Below are 9,232 nucleotides of genomic sequence, written 5' to 3'. Positions count from 1 at the left end.
TGGTACACTCGAATTCACAACCTCAAGACTTTACTCTAAAGCATTCATAACCCCGAGTAATTAACTAGATTTTATAAAAAAATAGAAGCACCACAATCTTTATACAGCTTTCACAAACCTTTGCTCCAGTGAAATTATTATAATTATTAAAACTTCTTCACATTTACCAGTTTTATTTCGGGAGGTGATTATAAATAAATAAACAGTTTAAGTAACAGAATTTAATATGATCGGTATCCAAAAGTGTTTTGCAATGTACATAATTTGAAGTATTAATAAGTTAATAAATTGAAGTATAAGTGATGATTTGAAAATATTCGACTGCTGAAGGAATATTATCATTTCGGAGAGAAGTCGAGAATTATTGAGTTTCTGTTTTGAATTATTGTTCTTGAAGTAATCAATAATATCTCGATTTTTTTTGACTGCGCGAAGATTTCTTGTAAGCGTGACCCAATCCGTACAAATCCACGATACTAGCATCCAGGGAGCCCTTTGCTGGCTTTTCGTTCTACAAATGTGTCTTTTCATTGGCAATGCACGTAAATAACTATAATATATTACAATACAATCGACTCTTGGAATGAAGTGAGCACCATGCATATAATACATTATGTAGTGCGATTGCTTAATGAACGTTCCGTTGCCATTTGTGTATTTAATTTGGCCGTCGTGTGTTTCAGTTGTAACATCATTGTCATAAAATATTGTTTCTTCATCGTGTCTCAACGTGAATAAAACCTTCCAAACAGGTAAGCTCTAGGGCAACTGGGGGCCCTTGGGCGATATTGTATTTGGTCAGCGAATTTGAAATAAAAATCCATATTTATGGATTCACGTTTCTGTTGGTGTAATATTGGTTATTTCGACATCGATGGGTTCTATGACGGGTTCCGTGAAGGGTTGGATTCCACAATTTAGCAACTGAATCACCTCGCCGTATTGAATGGTGCTAGTATCGATTTTTGGGGGTCTGTAACGGTATTCATCCTCCGTTGGTTGGTATGGTTTTGTCATGGTTAAAAGATTCTGAAAACAAAAAATTGGTGAAAATTAGATTTTTTTTTATTTCAGTGGGTTTCACTTCTGAAAAAAATAGATTAAAGTTTAAAAAAACGATTTACAGAAAATTTTAACGATAAAATGATTTCCTTCAATTTTTGTAGGTTAAATTTTTTTAATTAAAAAAAATATTGTTAAAAAAATTACATAATGTACCTAGTGATGTTGAAACATTTACGAATCAAATGAAAATGTGTGCGAAGTGATTCCATATAAATGTGCTAAACATTTTAATTTAAAAATCTAGTATCGATAAAATTTTAATTAATTCGAAGAATTTCTTTGTTTTAAATCACTTTATTATTCAAATTGTCAACTAGTTATTATCGAAACTAATGTCAAGCCAAAAATGTATTGCTTAGTTCGATAAAATTTCAATATTAAGTCGCTTTCATACGACGATAAATTTCTGTGGTTTATTACAATAAAAATCCAAAAAAAAAATTTCATTGCTACGGAAAATTTGAAGAAAAATTAAAACAATATTTTTATATTTGATTATTCACTTCAGAGGGCTTTTACATGTAGGTTGTAAAATTTTGACGACAGACAATTTTGAAAAATAAAAAAGAAAAAAAAATAATAAGAACACTCTTGATTAGAATGAATTTTTTCAACTTTTTTCAACAAATTTTCAGGGCTTCCTCAATTTACTTGTTAGATTTCTTTTTCTGTATAGATTATCTATCAAGGTTCTCAGCAATATTTTTACCATAAAAGTTTTCAAACTTACAATTGTTCAGTAAGAAAGATTTAATAAAAAACTGCTCACGGAAAACAGGAAAACTTCTTGGCTAATTAAGTTTACTAGTTATTGTAAGAGTTCATGATTTAATTATAAATATTTCCTCACTAACAAAAATTATAAATTCACTCTGTAACATCATTTAACTTAAATAAAATAATTAATATTATTTGAAACATTTTTACTAATAAAAAAATTCTGCATGTTTTAGATCCAAAGGTTCCTTCATCTGGATAATATACTCTGTACACTGGTGAAGGAACAATAAAAAAAATAGTGGTAAACAAAGTAAACTATCTTCATTTAAATAATAAAATACATATTTTGTAAGTCTCTATAACAATTTAAAAAAATATATATATCTAAACTGTCACTTATGCAAGTTTTGTCAAAATTGATCTAAGTATGAGAAAAAATAACTAATGTACCTCTTTACTTGGTGTGTCATCGTCGTTTGTGTAGTGCGTATAATTTCCGCGTGAGGCTAGTTATGTCGTTATGGTTTTGGAGCAAATCTATCACCACTGGGAGAAACAACGTTTGATTGGTTAGTTGCGCGCGGCACCCCGCACGAATAGCAGTCTCCTGGAGCTACAACGCCACTAAGGTAATTATGACAATTCATTTTTATGATTTTGGAGCAATAACAACACTTAAGTTGGTTGTGACATGAAATAATAAAGATACTTGTGTACGTAGTGACATTGTTTCCCCAACCCTTATGTTTTATGGTATAAAGTTTTCGTTCGATTAACAATTGTGACAATGTTCCTGATTCGTGGGGCGAAGAAGACTGGTAAACCATTTGTTGTAAAATAAATGAATTACGATGATTTCTTTGATTTGAAGTCACTTGAGGAAAACATGAAGTTCAATATAGCAAAAATTTAAACGGAGATGTAATCAAAACTGGTGATATTAAATGCATTAAATTCACAAAGAATTGTGAAAATTACAAATATCGAACAACTTACAAAACTGAAAACTGGGAGGAAGCAAAAGCTATAATTCAACCAAGAGGAAAAAATTTACGCGGAAGTAGAGGCAACGCCCAAAGAATAGATGACATTCCCTTCAAGCAAGCATACACTTCAAAAATACCAATTACAGAACGCAAAAAGCGTGATTTATTGCAATTAGTGGAGGCAAATATCATACCAATATTTTATGAAAGTTTCTATAATGATATCATTTAATTTTTTGTGCTTCTAACATTCTATAAAGTCACATTTCCACTTGCAGGGAAAACAAGTTTATTGAAACCACATTCGTTAAAGACTCCCTGATTTTCCTGGGAATGTGACAATAAATTTAAGGTTTTTGTTTTTTTAAGAGTACCCAATTAGTACAAAATTAATGCTAATTAAAAAAATAATAATAAGCAAAAGAAATTGTATTTGTTTGATACTGTTGATAATTGCGTAATTATAGTATTTAAATAGGAACCATACGTGACCAATGACTGATTTAATATGGCTTTAATCATCGCTGAAAACCGTTCGTAAAATGGTAAGAAGGCTGAGATTAAAAAGTCTGATTAATAGTAAAGTTCTATATGTAGAAATAAGAAAGTTTGTTATACTGCTTTGATATTTCAATTAATAAAACTTTAGAAAAGTATGATATCGTGTTTTGATTGTTATGACATAATTGCATGGTAAATTGTTTTCTAGTGCCATAATGTCACTTCTGGGAGGGTTTTAAATTTAAAATGTTTATATTTTTTTATTACAAAGTTGTGAGACGTTTGCTTTTACTTTGATATGAAGTTTAAAGTTGTAGTTTAAATAATTACCAGTTCATTTTTTAGACAAGAAGAACTATACATTATAATAGGATGTCGAATTTTCAAACGCTTCTCCTGAAAAATTACATTATTTGCATAAGTGACAGTTTAGCACCGGAGGTGCGATATATATTATCGTGTTGTGAAAAAAGTTTTTTTATTTTAATAAAAAAACTTCTGCTATGCACGGTGTCTGAAAACTTGTAGTATAAATAGGAACTGGATCTACATCACATTTGGAGTCGATTAAATCGAGCCAAAATTTGGAATGTTTTCTAAATATCGGTCGCTAGGGTGTTAATATCAGAATTTTTTTGCCTTTTAAAATGCATGGAATCATAGACCCGGTTCACATAAAAACATTTTTAACACTTTTATTGCCGAAAAATTTGAAAAAACAAACAAAAAAAAATATTCGAAAACAAAGTTTTTATTGGGTTCTCTACTAATGTAGATTTACCAGTGTCCCGTTTGTACTAAAAATTTCCGGACACCGTATATAGTTATTTTATAATCATGAAAAGACTTATTTTACATTATTTCATTAAATAAAACTATGCAGGGAAAGAATATAATGGAAAAAAATATTATTTAAAACTATTTAATATTTTACACCCACAAGGACTACACAAAGAGACAAAAGATAACAATTTAAAAGAAATATATTACATTTTAACCACTTTAAAGTGGTATTCAAACAAAGTTATTTTATTTTAATTATTATGAATATATTACAATTTAAAAATATATCACACTTACAGATATTAATGGGTCAGGCCTCTAAAAAATCTGCGCGCAGCAAAGAAATTGCGGTAAACACACGCTTTTATAGATTTTCTACTATCTTGCATTAGATTGAAAAGACTGATAATGACGTTCAGTTCTGCACATCCCGCGGCCTGCGAGCCTTTTTCGTTCGGCTCACATGGTTACATAAATTATTATAATCCTAGTACGTTATCACGTCTTTGCTTAGGTTGGTGTTATTTAATTATTTTTAGTTAATATTTGGTGTGTAATTTTTATGAAAAAAAACACTGCTACAACTGTTTCTAAATAATATAATTTTGCACTTAATGAAGAAGTAACATAATGTTTTTCGAGTATATAAAAGCCTATAAGACGTTAAATCTATCGACATATTTGTAAGGATGGGTTGTTTCGTAGAATTCAATAATTCATCATATTTCAACGTTCATTTTCGGCATCAGTTGCGTTCAAATACGCGTGTGTTTTTATATGTTTTTACCTGTGCATCTTCAGATGGCGTGGTTAACGTTAAATTTACAAAAAAAAACTATTTTCATACATGTTACCGACTTCTCCACAAAGCGTAATGCAAGTAACATTATTATCATTATTTATGGTGCCACGTGTTGGTCTATTGTATCTCGCTTTTACAACTCTTTCTAGTGACTTCCTATAAAAAAAACGGTCCCATATTTCCGACGAGACGCGAATGAATCTAAAAATCACTACGTTTAGATTTCTTGATGCCACACTTATTTGCTAAAAAATACGCTTGTAAATAAAAAGTGTTGGACCCGGTAAGACTAAAATACCTAGTTTCAAGACACAGTAGTGAACGTTACTATTTTTTAATTTTTTTGTGTCTTTGTCTGTTTCATTGAGAGTTTTAGCATCGATTAAATATTACAACTTCAGGTATTCCTAATAAAGTGAAAATGATTTACATGAAATGAGTGATAAGGTTTAAACTATATAATATGTACCTGTTCTTACAATTAGCTTCAGGACACCTTTTTAAAACACCGTGGATAAAATATTTATAGTGAACGTGCATAATATTGGTTTCCTACTATCTTGTATAGATAATTACTGATAAAGATGTACAGGGGTGTACAGCAGTTTCTTGCTGCCCGTGGCCAAATTTCGTTTGACCCACTTGGCAATATACAAAAATCAAATGTTGACCGTAATTCTAGAAAACCTTTGACTGATAATTTATTTCATTATAATACAAAATGTTATTGTGACTTTTTTTTAAATCCATTTCCGATGGCCTACACATGAAAAATGATCCTGTTAAAAAAGTGACAATGCGAACTTCCTGATAAAATATTAGTCATTCAGAATATATCGAGAACGGTTCCATGATAACTCAACACAGTGACAATTCAACACACATTTAAAAAGTGATATAAAGTCATTAACCTAACCTAACCTAACCCACTTAACCCAATTAATAAAGTTTTAGTTTCATCATTTTCCATAACTTTTTAAAGATGTGATGATTTATCCGGTCACCATCGAGAACATGTGTTCTTTCTCCAAAAGATATAATAAAACAATGCCACAATATAAGTATGTCAGTATCAATATAAGTATTTGTATGAACACGTGTTCCTCCGTCCTCATAAAATATTTGCTTTTAACTGAACTTTGTTAGGAACTCTTTCAATTCATTCGTTATAGGCCCGCAGTCCCACGTTTAACAGGAAAACGAATAATTTGATTAGATTTTTAATAAATTTAACAGTGTTTTATATCGGTAAGTTTTCTCCGTGCGGATTAAAAGAATGAAATAAAAATATTAAGTTCTGGAAATTAATTAACATAAAAAATCTCAGAAATGCGAAATGATTGGGTTTGAGCATGACTGCCAGTGTCATGGCCTTATTAATCAATTTTTTTTTATCATAATTGGAACGATAATGTAAGTGATAATTGGAACGATAGTGAAAAATTTTGTATATAAATAAACGTATAATGCAAATTTCTTTTCGTGTTTAGTGAACGTTATTACTTCCAGAAGAGAATTTCCAAAAAAAAAGTGTATTTAAAAAAAAGCCGAGTCTTTGTTTCGTATATATATTATTCAATATTGTTTCATAAGATTATTTAAAATTGCCTCTTATATGTCTGATTATAAGTAAAATTAACTTAAGTTAAATTATGTCAAAATATTAACTATAATAAAAAAATATAAACCTTTTTCTATTTGACTGCACCAGTAAAACAATATTTATTAATTTTATAAATTTATCTAAAATATTTTTATGCTTGGTTTAAAAATTTCAATGAAAATATCGAATTTATTTGTTTTTATTCACTTTTAGTTTTTTTAGTACTTGATTGTTCTCATTTATCTTCTAGAAAATCAAACGAATACCATAATTTTATGTTTAAGCATCAAATCATAGAAATGTTATAATACTAACCAAATTACCCATTTTGCTTGGCTTTTGTGGATTTTTTTGTTATTACATACTACCTTGTATTTATAATTCTATAATTTTTCCAATGACTTTTGTATCAAACACTTCTACGAATTTTTATTTATGTGTAAAATGTCTAACAGATTTTTTTTCCATAGATGAGTCTCCCATTTTTATACACGGAAGAAGAAATATCCTCGCTTCCAAATCGTAACACAAACCATGATCCAGGAAGAGTGTTCCAGTTACCTAGATATCCCGAGAGACCAAAATCGCAAAGCGATAAACCCATAAAAAAAAATCAAACAAATTCTTGACGTTTGGAACCTACGCAATATCTGAACGAAAATTTACTGGAAAAGAGAAAAAAATATGTAAAAAAAGTTACCAATTATTTAATATTTTCTATCTATTAATATTTTATAACGAAGATTTTCCGAAAAGTTCGGCACAGAGGTCTCACAATTCTTCCTCAATCTCAATCGTACATCGCTTCAGCTAAGAGCCGAAAATTTTGAATTAGTGAGTCCGAAAGAAGGTTCAGCTATGAGCCGAAACTATTAAACTATAGTGAACCGAAGTAAACTACATAGGGTCCTGAATTCTTGAAGAAAATTCAGCTATGAGCCGAAACTATTAAACTATAGTGAACCGAAGTAAACTACATAGGGTCCTGAATTCTTGAAGAAAATTCAGCTATGAGCCGAAACTATTAAACTATAGTGAACCGAAGTAAACTACATAGGGTCCTGAATTCTTGAAGAAAATTCAGCTATGAGCCGAAACTATTAAACTATAGTGAACCGAAGTAAACTACATAGGGTCCTGAATTCTCGAAGAAAATTCAGCTATGAGCCGAAACTATTAAACTATAGTGAACCGAAGTAAACTACATAGGGTCCTGAATTCTTGAAGAAAATTCAGCTATGAGCCGAAACTATTAAACTATAGTGAACCGAAGTAAACTACATAGGGTCCTGAATTCTTGAAGAAAATTCAGCTATGAGCCGAAACTATTAAACTATAGTGAACCGAAGTAAACTACATAGGGTCCTGAATTCTTGAAGAAAATTCAGCTGTGAGCCATAATTAGTGAATCACGGGGAACCTAAAATAAACTACATCCTGTCCTGAAGTCTTGTAAAATGTTCAGCTATGAGCCGAAACTAGAAAACTGGTGAGCCGAAGTTAAGTACGCGGAGTTCTGAAATCTGGAAGATGGTTCAGCGGGGAGCCGAAACTAGAGAACTGGTGAGCCGAAGTTAAGTACACAGGGTTCTGAAAACCGAAAGATGGTTCAGCTGGGAGCCGAAACTAGAGAACTAGCGCGCCGAATTCAAAACTACATAGGGACCTGAAGTCCTAAAGAAGGTTCAACCAAGGTTCTGCCCTGATGATGGACACTGCATCGCTGTCCGAAACGTCGGCTAAAGAAGGAGTTAGCGCAACACGGCATAACACCCCAAAAACAAACAACAAAAATGCTTTTGGCCGTGAGAATCTAAAAACTTACCAGGTTCAACCATTATTTTTTTATTGAAATTATAAAGGAAAGGGTAAAGGGTACTATATTATTTATAAATATAAGAACATAGACTAGCTCCCCAGTTATACCGGAGAATATTTCTCTAATAACTCTAATAACTATAATATGTTATATTATTATTATTCGAGTTATTAGAGAAGTATTCTCCGGTATAACTGGGGAGCTAGTCTATTTTCTTATACTTATAAATAATATAGGTGTGTGCACAAGTAAACTCATAAATGTATCTAGTTGTTAAAATTTTCCAGTAAAGTTATCATAAATATTACAAATATTGGACATTTAAATGTATCAGTAAAAATAAGTACAAAATGGAAAAAAAAATATATCTGAATATCAACGATTAAATAAAAACCAGGTTTTAGATAAGAAGTTAACTTGTATATTATAAAATTTCAAACAATTTCTCTTTGTCACTCTCTATAGAGTTTTGTGATAAAAAAACTTAATAAAATTTATAAATATAAAACACAATAGTATATTATGTTTGATTAGAGTGGATTGAATCAACACATTTTTCTTCTTATTTATAATTAAACTTTTGTTAAAACAAAAACAAAATAAAGTATTTAGTGATTCTGATTTTTAAAATTGAGGTATAAACACAAAGTTTGGTGTCACTTTTGCGTTAGATCTACCTTTACATGTATACAGAACACTGAAAAACACTTTTGAAAGGTGATGAAAAAAAACTAGTCTAAAAACTTAACCTAACCTGACAGAACATAATCTTGTTAATATAACCTAAATATAATAAACAGGTCGTTGCTATGAGTAACAAAAATGAAAGAAAATGTTAATGGACCGCAGGAAATACAATAATAAAAAATAAAAAAAAATAAATGCTATTTCAAACTTTTAGGAACACAATCTTGGAAGATATCTCCAATGTAAACCATGAAATTTGTAGAATT

General features: G+C 30.2%; 1 long non-coding RNA gene across 1 annotated transcript; it reads right to left on the bottom strand.

Annotated features, from left to right (window-relative positions):
* Positions 1 to 206: 206 nt before the first annotated feature.
* On the bottom strand, positions 207 to 4,135 carry LOC149413182 (uncharacterized). Its single transcript, XR_016304268.1, has 2 exons — positions 3,603 to 4,135; positions 207 to 1,029 (listed from the first exon to the last, which is right to left on the bottom strand). It is a non-coding gene; the product is annotated as an uncharacterized LOC149413182 (long non-coding RNA).
* Between the last annotated feature and the right edge of the window lie 5,097 nt (positions 4,136 to 9,232).

This window comes from Hesperophylax consimilis, chromosome 22 (assembly GCF_061612785.1).
Source record: "Hesperophylax consimilis isolate HC1 chromosome 22, BYU_Hcon_1.0, whole genome shotgun sequence".
Classification (NCBI taxonomy): Eukaryota; Metazoa; Arthropoda; class Insecta; order Trichoptera; family Limnephilidae; genus Hesperophylax; species Hesperophylax consimilis.
This window is presented reverse-complemented; position numbering and strand designations above follow the sequence as displayed.